General features: G+C 59.4%; 2 long non-coding RNA genes across 2 annotated transcripts; one reads left to right on the top strand and one right to left on the bottom strand.

The window, feature by feature from the left end:
• Positions 1 to 2917: 2917 nt before the first annotated feature.
• Positions 2918 to 11664, bottom strand: LOC125961534 (uncharacterized). The gene is made up of 3 exons (XR_007472364.1): positions 6613 to 11664; positions 4693 to 5161; positions 2918 to 4066 (listed from the first exon to the last, which is right to left on the bottom strand). It is a non-coding gene; the product is annotated as an uncharacterized LOC125961534 (long non-coding RNA).
• LOC101286358 (uncharacterized) lies at positions 5044 to 6451 on the top strand. Its single transcript, XR_007472365.1, has 3 exons — positions 5044 to 5433; positions 5525 to 6121; positions 6333 to 6451. It is a non-coding gene; the product is annotated as an uncharacterized LOC101286358 (long non-coding RNA).
• Positions 11665 to 12609: the final 945 nt, after the last annotated feature.

The following is a 12609-nucleotide window of genomic DNA, read 5'->3' as shown; positions in this document are numbered from 1 at the left end:
GAACCACGTGGGCAGTTCCTGAGACACTTAAGGACCAGCTGGGCTCCTGGGGCCCCGCTGATGTCAGCGGGGCAGGGTGGGGCTGACAGGCAGCCAGGTCTCCTGCTAGCATAGCAGGGAGCAAGGAGCTCGTGTCTCCAGCCAGCCAGCCCTCCCACCCCACTGCCGGCCCCTCCCCGGCCCAGGGCAGCCCAGCCAGGAGGGAGGTGGAGCCCAAGGACCAGCTGCTCACGGGGAATGTTCTCCTCCGCGTGCCTGGCCAGCGCGTGGCTGCCTGACCCGCTGCCCCAGGTGCCTGCTTGTCACAGGTCAGGTCTCTGTCGTCAGCCCGGGTCCCCGTCCAGGGCTCTGCCCCTGCTCTGCTCAGCCTTCCCTCAGGGGACCTGGTGACCCCCTGCTCCCCACCTCCAGATGTGCCTTCACCCTTGCCCTCTGAGTCTCACTCCCCAGGGAGCTCAGGGCCTAGGCCACAACCCCCAGATGCAGTGGTGTAGACGCCCCCTACCCCGGCCCCATCAGGTCCCCCGAGGCCTGTCTCCTGGGTGACGTGGAAGCTCAGCCCATTAGACGGGTGAGCAGAGGCTCGGCACTTGCCCCTGACCTGTAGGCTGGTTACAGAGAGACCCTGTCGTGACCCCGGCCCCGTTCAGGGAGAACTGTAAGCTACCGTTTCTACCAGGAGGAACTTTCCCATCGTACAGACGAGAAAGCAGAGGCCCGGAAGCATTGTGCTGGCTTGCAGGCGGCTCACAGCTCAGTGACTAAGGAGGATTCGAGGCCTGGGTCGGCGCCATCCCGGAGGGCCTCCTGTGGGACTCCCTTAGAACTGGGCTGGAGGTGGGGCAGAGAATGATGGGAAACAGAGCCCCGGGATTTTCTACTCAGAAAACCAACTTTTGCTCTGAAAGTGCTCACAACCTGCGTGAAGGTTTGGGTCCCTCGGGTGGTGGGGTAAAGGAGCCGGGGTGAGGTGGTAGGACTCCTTAGCCGCTGTGTGACCTTGGGCAAGTTGCTTCACCTCTCTGTGCCTCAGTCTCCCCAGTTCAGACTAAAGAGGGTGGCCTGATCACAGTGCTCCTCTCAGCACCATCGTGAGCTGTGAACCGGAAGTCAGCACCCGGTGGGGCCTGGGGGTTCAGCGGCCTTAACTGCTTCCCCAGGAGTGGGAGGCTCTTGGGAGGTGAGCGGGAGGTTGGGCTGGGGTCTCCGTGCCCTGGGAGGACTAGGAGGCAGCTGCCGCGGTGTCCCGCCAGCAGGTGGCGCTTCGGACCCGCCCGCTCAGCGACGCAGACCGCGAGGAAGGGGCCTCCGTCATCGCCCACAAGGCGGGGACCGGGTGGGGCTGTGTCACCGGTCGCGGAGCTCGCCCGCGTGCGATCGCCTCCCTCCCTCCCTCCCTCCCTCCCTTGCGGAAAACATCAGTGCTCACAGTGGCCGGCACGTTCCAGACACTGGGGTGGAGCCGGGGGGAGGGGGGACTCAAGGGCCTGTCCCCCACGGCCCCAGCTCCCTCCCTGGTGGGGGTGGGGTGGAGTGTGGGCGTCGAGCAAGAGAGAAAGTATAATGTCGGGGAGCTGAGAGCACGGAGAAGAATGGAGCGGACAGAGGCGGTCACTGACGACACGTTTGAGCAGCCTGGCGCGGGGTGGGGGGAGATCGGCGGTGGGGGCTAGGTGTGCAGTTGGGAGAGGGCCCCTGCAGGACCCCGACGGCACGCCGGCACGCCGTCACGTCGCCAAGGATTCCTGCTCCTTGGGAACAGGCTCAGAAGCTGAGCTCTCAGCGCAGAAGTGTCGTTGCCCGTGGTCGTCACTCGCCAGCGTAAATGCCAAATTGGGGTAAAAGAAAATTGAATTGCATTTCCCCACTTGTCACTAGAGAGGCAGCTTTACCCAGGACGTGCGTTTGCACTCCAGGGCAAAGGACCCCGGCTCGGGGGACGGGGGTGCCAGGGGAGGAGCTCGGGGGTGACACTGCAGGATGATGAGTGGACAGGACGTCTGGGGTGTGTAAACGTGCCGAGGGGCGTGGGCAAAGAGGCTGGTGTGGATCAGTGCTGAGTTCATGGAGACCTAAGCGAGTAAAACCTGTTAGGACGCTTGTTACACTGAGGGGAACAAGGTTTTGCAGGAAGGGATTTGGCCGAGCTCTGAAGAGCGTTTACATAGATAGTCTTAACGTGGAGACGGCGTGGCTCTAACTAAATTTGTGACGTGACTGCACTGGGAGGCGGGACGTAGGGGCGGGGGACGTAGGGGCCCGTGTTCTGTACAGACAGGGCGGTCACAGCCCGAATGTCAGCCACAGGAGTCGGGGCAGCAGGGGTGGGGCAGCGGCTGCTGTCCCACAGGCTGACAAGTCTTGAAACTGTGTGCACCTCACTCATTAAAACGACACAAGTTAGAGGAAGCAGGCAGTGCCCTTGGAATAACTGTTAAGGCAAATAATTTCTGGAATCCATAGCGGCTCTCAAAGTCATCTCATCAGTCCCCAAATCCTGGCACGTCGCCCATCGTGGGGGGGGGGCGCTGACCTCCTCCCAGGGAGCTCTGGCAGCCCTGGGTGGAATGGGCGGGTGGCCAGGTGATGGGGCTCTTGCTGGGCCCAGTCCTGCCCCTAAGACTCCCTGGTGCACCCCAGGCCCCGCACCAGAGTAAACAGCTCCACTAGTCTCCAGCTGCCCTGCCCCTGCCCCCTGGGAAAGGCTCTTCTGAACCTCCCGGTCCCCAGAGGCGCTCGTACACCTTACTGTATAATTACATATTTATGTGAGAAAGGAGAGGCCCTGGGGAGGGGGCACCCAAGGCGCTCAGAGAGACAGCGCAGAGCTGCAGAGCTGGACGGGTCCTGCCCCCTCCAGGTACCTGCCCCCCCCCTCGTTCTCCCCAGGTACCTGCGCCCCCCCCCATTCTCCCCTTTCCTTTGGGTGGCGCGGCCCCACGAGCAAGAGGTAGTCGGGTGGGAAAGGCATATCCCTAGGGCCACGTGCAGATATCGCGGTAGCAGGCCTCTGGCTAGGTGTTTTGCCCTCCGCAGAGCCCCTTGCCCACCTGCAGGTGCTACTCAGGGCGCTGTGGCCGGCGGGGCTCTTCACCCAGCCCTCAGCGCCCCGGCCGGCTGTTCAGGGGCATCCGGGCTGCCGTCCAGGCGGGGCCCGAGGGATTCGGCGTTGGTTGGGCGCCGGTATGTGAGGACCGGAAGCAGAGCCCAGCCGGCCTGGGGGCTCACAGTCCAGGCTTTGGGGGTGCAGCAGCCCGGAGATGCTGCACCCTCAGATGGAAGTGGAGAGGCTGCCTGGGGGTGAGCGCAGAGGCCTGCAGCGCTTCCCAGGTCCGGGCCGAGCCCCTGGATGCCTCTGAGGGTAGAGGCCAGGCCTGGGGTCCTCCCTCCGCCCTGATCCTGTGAGCGGCCTCTCCTCCGAGCCCTGCCTCTCACTGCTCCTAGACGGTGGTGCTCATGGACCCCGGGGAGGACCCTGAGGACACACTGCACACACACCGGTCCCGGGAGAAGACCTTCATCTTCGACATCGTGTTCGACCAGCACACCTCCCAGGTGCCCGGCCCTACCCACCAGCCCACAGCCCCACTGGGCCAGGCCCGCCAAGGGTGTCCTCGTGTGGGAGGGCTTGGCAGCCAGGTGACCTCATCCGTGACGTCTCATGGGGTCTCCCTGATAAACGAGGAAGTTGGTGCTCTGGGTCACTCCAGGGACAGGTAGCAGACCCCTTCCATGGATGCCGGGGGCCGCCAGGTGCCCGGGCTTTACACGCATCCTCATTTATTCCTCTGTGTGTCCATGTGTCCGTCTGTCCACCCACCCATCCATCCAACAAAGCCGTGTCCTGTCCGCCACGGGGCTAGAACACACTCCCTGCCCACAGGGGCTCACACCCCAGCCAGGGAAACAGGCCCGGCTCTCCGAGCAGACAGGTGTCTTCTGCTGCCGAGATCTTAATGGTGTCGGAAGTAGAAGGACCAGGTCATCAATTATTGAGCAGCTAGTGCATTCCAAGTGCTGTGCTTAAGTGCTTGTCACGCCTTGTCTTCCAAGCGTCACAGCAACTCTGTAAAATACACGGTGATATCCCCACTTTACAGGTGAGGTGCTGGCTTAAGGAGGTCAGCAACTGACCTGAGGTCACAGCTAGAGAGCTGCAGAACCAGGACAAGGTCCCAGACAGTGTCAGTCCAAGGCTGGACGAAAGGAGCACCAGCTTTGGAGTCTGTCCAACCAGGGCTCAGATGCTTCTGACTCGTGTCACCAGCCAGGGCTGCTGGGACAGTTAAGTGAGATGAAGAGCAGGCCCAGAGGGGGCTCAGGGAAGGCAGAGGAAGGGGGACCATCCTTTCTCTCCAGTCCAGCCAGATGCCCATGCCCTCAGACACCAGCCCTGGAGATGTCCTTCCTTGAATACCCCTGTGGACAGGGAGCTCACTACCCACACACTCCTACCGCTACGTACTGCTGCCCTAAATGAAATTCCGCCAGCCTGAAACTTTCACTCGCTGGTCCTAGTTTTGTCCCATAAGAGGAGTCATAATGCCCTTCCCGGATTTCCCAACCCCGTCACTACTTTCCAGTCCTTTGCATTCTTTTTGATTTCTCTCAATTCATGCAGAAGCCCTGGAAAGGACTCATACCCGTTTGGTACCAAACCTGGCAGGCCTCATGGTGGGAGTTATCACTTACATTCTCGTGCGATCCTCGCTCACCGTGGTCTCACCGTGGGGCTCGGCGTGGTCCAGGCGGCTGCAGGACTGGGGTGGGGCTCATGCCGTGGCTGCGCTGGCTGCCACCGTGGAGGTCCCTGTCCGTGTCCAGGGGGAGCAGGGCGTTTGCAGGCACCATACACCTGTCCTCTCCAGACAGCCAGGTGCCCGACTCTGGTCGGAGTGTGCATTTGCCTGTCTTCCTTCCATCTGTCCGCAGGAAGACGTGTACCTTGCCACACCCCAGCACTAGTGGAAGGCGTCATTTCTGGATACAACGCAGCGGTGTTTGCCCACGGCCCCTCAGGTGCTGCCAAAGGCCAGTGTCCCCCGGAGGGAATGAGGTTGGTGGCAGCAGAGCTCTTCCTAACAGCACAAAGCACCTCATACGTGCTGGCCTTGCACTGGTCCCTCTGCATCCGTTGGTTCCTTTGGTTCTTTCAACAGCCCTGAAAGGCAGGTAGAACGATCCCCCTGTCACAGATGGGACAACTGAGCCTCAGAGAGGTAAAGGGACTTCCCCAAGGTTACACAGCTGGTAGGAGTGAGTGTGGAACTCAACCCAAGCCTACACTTTTCTGCCCATGAAAACCGCAGATTTCTCCTCTGCAGTTACAAGTTGGGGTCGGCAAACACTCGCGAAGCTAAGCTACCTCTCCGCCTGAAAACTAGAATCACAGAGGGTCAGAGCTGGACGGGCCTTAATCCCCTCCCTATACAGGTGGGGAAACTGAGGCCCTGAGAAGCCTGGTCCGAAGTCACAGCTTGTTTATGGCATTCATTCATTCTTTCTTTCATTCAACGAACATCAGGGAGCACCTGCTGTGTGCTATGCTCTAGCAAAGGAAGAGGGCCATCTGGTCCCTCCTACAGGGCGAACCGGGAAGGAGGAGGTGAGGACCCCATGAAGCGGGACTGCTTAGAAAGCTTAACACGTACGTTAATTCTCCTATTACGAGAACAACACGAACACCTTAAAGCGAATTTGGAGAGAAGTGCAGACATCTCTTGGGCCTCCCTCCTCTGATACTGTCTGCATCTTCGCTTTGTATCCTCCCGCTTTCCCTGCCCAGGTTTTCTTCCCCAGAGTAGCCATCAGGCTGTTCAGACAGGATTTTTTTTGTTCTTGTTTCCGAAATGGAAACTGAGCATGTCAGAGCAGCCAGGGCGGTTTGCACAGTACGGGCGGCAGGTGTGACCAGGCTCCGGGGTGGGGGGGGGGCGAGCCCAGACCAGGAGCCCTGCTTTGGTGGGCATCCCATGCCTCCCGCAGGTGCTAGCAAGACCCACACGATGCTGCCATGGATGCGGGGCCCGGCAGCTACCTGCAGATGCTCACTGACCTCTTCCAGGCCATCGAGGAGACCCATGAGAGCACGGACTGCAGCGCGCCCATGTCTTACCTTGAGGTGAGCCGCCCACCCCCTCGGCTGCCCTGCCTGCAAAATGGACCTGATCATGAGTGCAAAACCCCACCTGTTACCCCAAGGGCCCCCCAGCCTGTGGGAAACCTCAGGGCATCCCAGACTTCTCTGGAGATGCAAAGCCCCAGTGATAGGTAAGCCCCTGTGCTTCTTTTGCATCAGACCTACTGCTTCCAGCGTTTCTGTCTCATCCCAGATTTATAACGAAGTGATCTGGGACCTCCTGAACCCGTCCTCAGGGTTTCTGGACCTGCGGAAAGATTCTAGGGGCAGCATCCAGACTGCAGGCATCACGGAGGTCTCCACCACAAACACCCAGGAGGTGAGGGTCACGGGGGCCCACGGAGGGACCTGTGGCTCCTCCACGGCAGCCACGCTCACCAGTGCTCACAGAGCGGAGCCAGACACACGGCTCCAAAGCTGCTTTCGAGCTAAAGGAACAGCAGACTTCTGCAGCACGTCCCCACTCTCCTCACCTGTGCTCAGGGCAGACATCACCAATGGATCACGCACTCTTCCCTCTGCATCCAGACGCAGATGGGGATTCTTTCTCGGCAGCACTCCAGGCAGTTGCGGTCAGAGTCGGCTTCAGGTCTGAAATCTGTTTGCCATCTTGATCCTAAGTCTGGCTCCCATAACAGGGCGAGCTGTAAACATTTCTGCAGCCCTCTGTCTTTCTCTCTCCCTCCAGTCTCTCTCTGTGCAGCCCTTGGGGTGGGCCTCCCGTCTGCTCAGAACATTTCAGAGGCTCCCAATTGCCTCTGAACAGCATGGACTCCTCGGCCCCCAGGCCCTGGACAACCGTGTGCTCTAGCCATGCTGGCGTAGGCATGAGGCCACCTGCCCTTAGCACCGTCCCTCATGGGTTCCAGGTGCAGGAGGGGAGACTTCTTGCCTATTCTTTAATAACAACAACCATATGAGTCTCTCTCCACAATGCTCTGTGGTACTAGCATTCCTGGCACACAGTAGGTGCCCAGCAGAGGCTCACTGGCTTGATTTCCACAGCTGCTTGTGCACAAGTGGATTTCAGGCCACCCGCCAACTCCAGCAAATCTGTACAACTGCCTGGAGTTCCATATGGAAAAGGGCTTGGTGGGTTAGAGATGGGTAATCCATTGGTGATGTCTGCCATGGCTAGAGGAGGCAGAAGTGGTGCTATAAGTGTCAGCAATCTGCCATTCCTGCTGGATTAGTTGACTCGATTAATTAATCTCTTCATGCCACAAACCAGAAATTGCTTCCACTGGATGCGGTTCTGCCATCAGCATCCCAGCTGGGGAAGAGCTGTCCTAAGGAGCTCTGGAGGGCACGTCTCCTTCTCTTGTTCTGCAGGGAGCGTGTGGCCACTCAGGGGCCCTTGACTGTCTGCCCGCTTCTGCCTCTGTCCTCAGACCATGCAGCTCCTCACCTAAGGCAACTGGCAGTGCACACAGGAGTCCACCGCCACCAGCAAGATGTCGTCCTGCTCCCACGCCGTGCTGCAGGTCACTGTGCACCGGCGCAGCCACGGCACAGACATGGCAGAGGAAGTGCACATTGGGAGGCTCTCCATGGTGGACCTGGCGGGCTTGGAGCTGGCGTCTCAGGTTCCTGTCCTCTTCATCTCCGTTACTCGCCTTGTGTCCATCTGCCCTTTAGTCTGGGAGCAGGACCCTGTCCGTCCTTGTTGCACACTGTCTCCAGCACCTAGGACAGCACCCGGTCGAGGGGAGGTGCCCGCTACACGTTTGCTGAGTGAATGAATTCTCAGCAGGTATTGGGGGTCACTCCCGCGGAGCCAGTATTTATGGAGGGCTTCCCGTGTGGCAGGCTCTCCTGGGCACCAGGGACGTGAAGATGAGCAAGCCCCAGACCCTCACCCTCGGGGGGCTCAGAGCCTCTGGGGGTGGGCGGGAGACAGATGTATAGCTGGTAATTACAGCACGGGGAGGCCTGTGCCTTGAGATTCGGGGTCACACAGAGGCTGTGGAGCCCAGAGGAGGGTGGGGCCTCAGGGCTGAGCCTGAAAGGTCATCAGGAGTTTGGTGGGTGGAGGGAGCAGCGTGGCGGGGGTGGCTGTCGGGATGCCCTCCAAGGACCTGCCTCCTGCGCCCGCGCCCCTGGCTCGCTGTTCTTGTTGGCACGTGTTGCTGGGAGCGAGGGTTGTGCTCACCGTTGCCCCAGGGGCCGGAGCAGTCTTTGCGGACAGGGCCCAGCCCAGCGCCAGGAACAGAGAAGGTGCCTGATGGAGGCCAAGTCAGAACAGCAGTAATATTATCAACAAGGGACATTCTCACGTCCCTCTGATGCGCCAGGTGCCTCGTGTTCACCATCCCCCTAACCCCCGACACCTGGAGGGCAGGCGGCCTCGCGCCTGGTTTACACGTGCCCGGCTGAGACTCGGCGTGGTGTGACTGCGCCTGCACACAGGTATCAGGTGATCCGGCCTTTGGACCTGGAGGGATCCGGCCCAGGTCCGTGCCTTTCACTGATGACACTTGTCCTCCGGTTTGCAGGCTACGCTCTGAGTCCTGGGGGTTTGTCAGTCATTGCATTGCTTCGTTCAGTCACTCATTCACCTGCCCTGCGCCTGGCCCTGCCCTGGGTGCCTGGCCAGCTGGCCCAGAGGCCGACAGGTTCAATGTATGTGTTAATATGGTATGAAATTTGAGGTACAGTGAGGCCAGCAGATCAGAAGATGACTGCCATTGAAGAGAGAGTTTGCTACTCACAGGTCCAAGAGGAGGGGGCAGGAGAAGCCAGGCCGGGCCACACGGGGAAGCACCAGGGTTGGTCTGGAGGCAGAGGGAACAAGGGGAAAACACGGGCCAGAGCCTCTCTCGTGACTTCCATGGGAAGGCAGGCTGAACACTGGCCAGTTTGAATAATTCCAGCAGGCTCTGGGGCACAGGGCCCATCCCTGGTTGTCTGGTTCCTGCCCTGGGTGATGAGGGCAGGTAGACAGTGGCCCAGAGTGTGGGAGCCCCAAGGAGGAGGGGGTGGGGTGAGGGCTCTGGGTTGGCTGGTTTGCTTTTGAAAGGTGTGCTCACGGGTGACTTGTTTGTTATCAGAAGGAACTGGCAACCCTGGGAGGGGCAGCAGGGCCCCAAGATGACAAAACATTAGGATGCAGAAAATAAAAGACGGTTCATACACAGACAGATGTGGGTACAGACAGTTTCATGTAGACCAAGCCGAGTGTGCTGGAGCCCTGGGAGTCTGCCCGTGCCAGCTGGACTCGGCCATGTGCTCGGGGGGCAAGGTGGAGACCAGCCTCCTCAGATCTTAGCTCTTGGGGAGGCCATTGGACGGGGTTCAGGCCCTAGGTTCTTGTTCTCCCTCTGCTCCAAATAGCTGTGTGCCTTTGGCCAGGCCCCTGTCCCTCTCTGGGCCTTGGTTTTAAGCTGTATGCTCAGGGGGCCCAGCGGGCTGTCTTCAGGTCTGGTTGGCTCTCACAGTCTGTCATTTCTTCATAGAAAATCACTCACAGAAGAGTTTGTTCCAGGACACAAGGCGTCTGAGAAAACCCCCGAATTCTGGGGCACAGACACGTGACAGCCGCCATGGCCTGGTCGTGCCGGCAGCTCCCACTCAGTGAAAAGAGCAGCTCACGTTCGCTGCTCGCTTCTGTGGGCCCATCTCTGAGCTGGCCTCTTACACGCGTTGCCCGCCAAATCCTCACCACGGCCACAGCAACTGCCTCTTTGGACAAATAAGGAGACTGAGACAGGCTGGGAGACCTGTCTGAGATGTCATTTAAGCCGTTCTCAAGCCGTGCTCCAAACTGGCTCTAAAACCCATGTCCCTTAAAGAGAAAACGTTATTTTCCTTGCTGATTTCAAATGTAACCAAATCAGTGCAGAAGATATGGAAAATATGGTTAAGCTAAAGGAAGAAAGTTAAAGTCCCCACAACGGCTGCACTGAGAGGCAGTCATCCCAGCAGCAGTTGGGCGTGTGTCCTCCTAAGGCCCCTGCAGGCATCTTTATACATTTGTTCAGTGCTCAGACATCCAGCCACACTGTGGGCCAGACGCCTGCCGGTGTCCAGGCTCTGGGGACAGATGGCCAACCCAGATGACAGCTCCGTCATGGAGCTTAGGTTCTGTGGGGAGCAGTTAGGGAAACAACAAACGCATAAAAGAGCAAGATAGTTGCCGAGAGAGCTAAGCAACTTGGAGGAAATATACAGGGTAGCAGGTACCCCCGTGGGGTGAGGGGGCCTGGGCACTCCCCAGGAGGACCGCTAGGCTGAGACTGGGAGGACGAGAAAGCTTCGGCGTGGGGGGACGTTCTCACGAAGACACACGCGTTCATATTTTTATCATAAAAAGGGGACTGTTCCGCCCAGGCATCCGTCTGAGCCCTTTTTTATCTCACTTCACAGAGAGCATCTTTTCAACATTGGTAAACAGCTCTACCTCACCCCCTTTCCTGGCTGTGTGGTATTCCACTGCAGAATCTGGTGTCGTTTCTGTCTCCAGTCCCTGGGCTGTGGGAGTGTAGTCAGTGCGTCCACCCTGAGCCTCCCAGGGTGGGATGGGGTTATCGCATCCTCTGGACCTCAGTCCCCTCCCCCTGGGGCCTGGGGTGGGGAGGTGGCGGGGTCGGGGCGGGGGAGGACCACTTCCCTGCCAGCTGGCTTCTTCTCACTCAGACCCAGAACCGAGGCAAGAGGATGAAGGAGGGCCTCCCCATCAACCGCTCCCTGCTGGCGCTGGGCACCTGCGTCAACGCACCCAGCGAGAAGGGCGGCAGCCAGGCGCAGCATGTGAACTCCCGGGACAGCAAACTCAGGCGCACCTGCTGAAGGTATGAGCCCCTGGCCAGAGACAGGCGTGGCTGCAGCATCTGACTGCATCTTTCAGGATTTACCTGGGCCTAAGGGCCCTTCCAGGAACCCCTGAAAGCAGGAAAATCTCTGCTTTATCTGGAGAAATCATCTCTAGTCACTGCTCGAATCCCCCGTCCATCCCTCTGAGTGTGGTCCAGCCCATGCTTGCACACTCCCAGGGACAGGAAGCTCACTACCTCACCAAGGCTGCCTGTCTCATCACAGACGGTCTGAGAAAATTCCTCTTCATACTGAGCTGAATGCTGTCACCTCTATTCTACAGCAAGGCAGGGTGTAGGTAAACAGATAGGCAAAGCAACAAATAAATGGCTCTGTGAGTTTGGCCTCTCGGTCTAATCTACCTGCATCAGAGTGGAAGTAGGATGGGGCGGGCCTGCAGCAGGTCCAGCTCAGCCTGCGCGTCACCTCCCTGAGCACTGACCCCTTGGTCCAGCCTCAGCTGCCCTTCTCAGGGTTTGGAGCAGGAACCCCAGATGGGCTGGTCCAGAGGAGCCCGGGACAGGTAGCGGAGGGATGGCGCCCCCGGGCAGGTGGGAACCCTGGTTCCCACCATCCCCAGCTCACGCCTTCCACTGAGAAGGATGCCCTGGGAGGGAACAGCCGGACGGTGATGACTGCCCACATCAGCCCAGCCAGCACGCACTTCAGGGAGGCGCGGACCACCCTGCTATACACGTACTGAGCAGGGAGGCGCGGACACTCTGCTATACACGTACCGAGCAGGGAGGCGCGGACACCCTGCTATACACGTAGAGCCAAGAACATCAAGAGGATGGTGAGCCGCGCCCTCCCACCTTCCCTCACCCGCTCCCTCTGTCACTCTCCCGCCTGCTCACTGAGTCCTACAGCCCTCCCTCCAGAGGCTCTAGGGGAGGGTCCCTCCCAGCTCGCAGGCTCCTGGCGCTTGGCTTGCGGCCACACCCCTCCAGTCTCTGCTCCGCCTTGCCCTCCTCCCTGTGCTCCTCTCTTTCTCCTCTTTTCTGAGGGCAGTTGGCATTGATTTGAGGGCCCTCCCTAATCTGGGATGATCTCATCTCAAATCCTTAATTACATCTGCAAAGACCCTTTTTTCCAAATAAGGCCACATTCACAGGTTTCAGGGAAAGGACTTGTCTCTGTGCCTGGCATCGCTGTAAGCTCTCACTGCGATCTGATTCACTTCATTCTCAGCAACTGGCTCCCTGGGAGGTAGGTCCTGTTATTATCCCATCTAACGGAGTGGGTAGCGGAAGCACAGAGAGATAAAGCAGCTTCTCTAACCCACCACAGCAGGGGCAGAGCTGGTGTTGGGGCCCAGGGAGCCTGGCTCCAGCGCCCATGCCTCACACTGCCGTGCTGTTCTGTCTACACTGCTGTACTCAGTGTAAAGGATTCATCTCTCTTTTTTTTTGCGGTACGCGGGCCTCTCACTGTCGTGGCCTCTCCCGTTGCGGAGCACAGGCTCCAGACGCGCAGGCTCAGCGGCCATGGCTCACGGGCCCAGCCGCTCCGCGGCACGTGGGATCTTCCCGGACCGGGGCACGAACCCGTGTCCCCTGCATCGGCAGGTGGACTCTCAACCACTGCGCCACCAGGGCAGCCCAAGGATTCATCTCTTAAGGCTGTGCGACACTCAATGAGATAATGCACATTAGCGA

The sequence above is a fragment of the Orcinus orca genome, chromosome 16 (assembly GCF_937001465.1).
Source record: "Orcinus orca chromosome 16, mOrcOrc1.1, whole genome shotgun sequence".
In the NCBI taxonomy this organism is placed as follows: domain Eukaryota; kingdom Metazoa; phylum Chordata; class Mammalia; order Artiodactyla; family Delphinidae; genus Orcinus; species Orcinus orca.
Note: the sequence above shows the minus strand (reverse complement) of the source record. Positions and strands in the feature narration are given on the sequence as shown.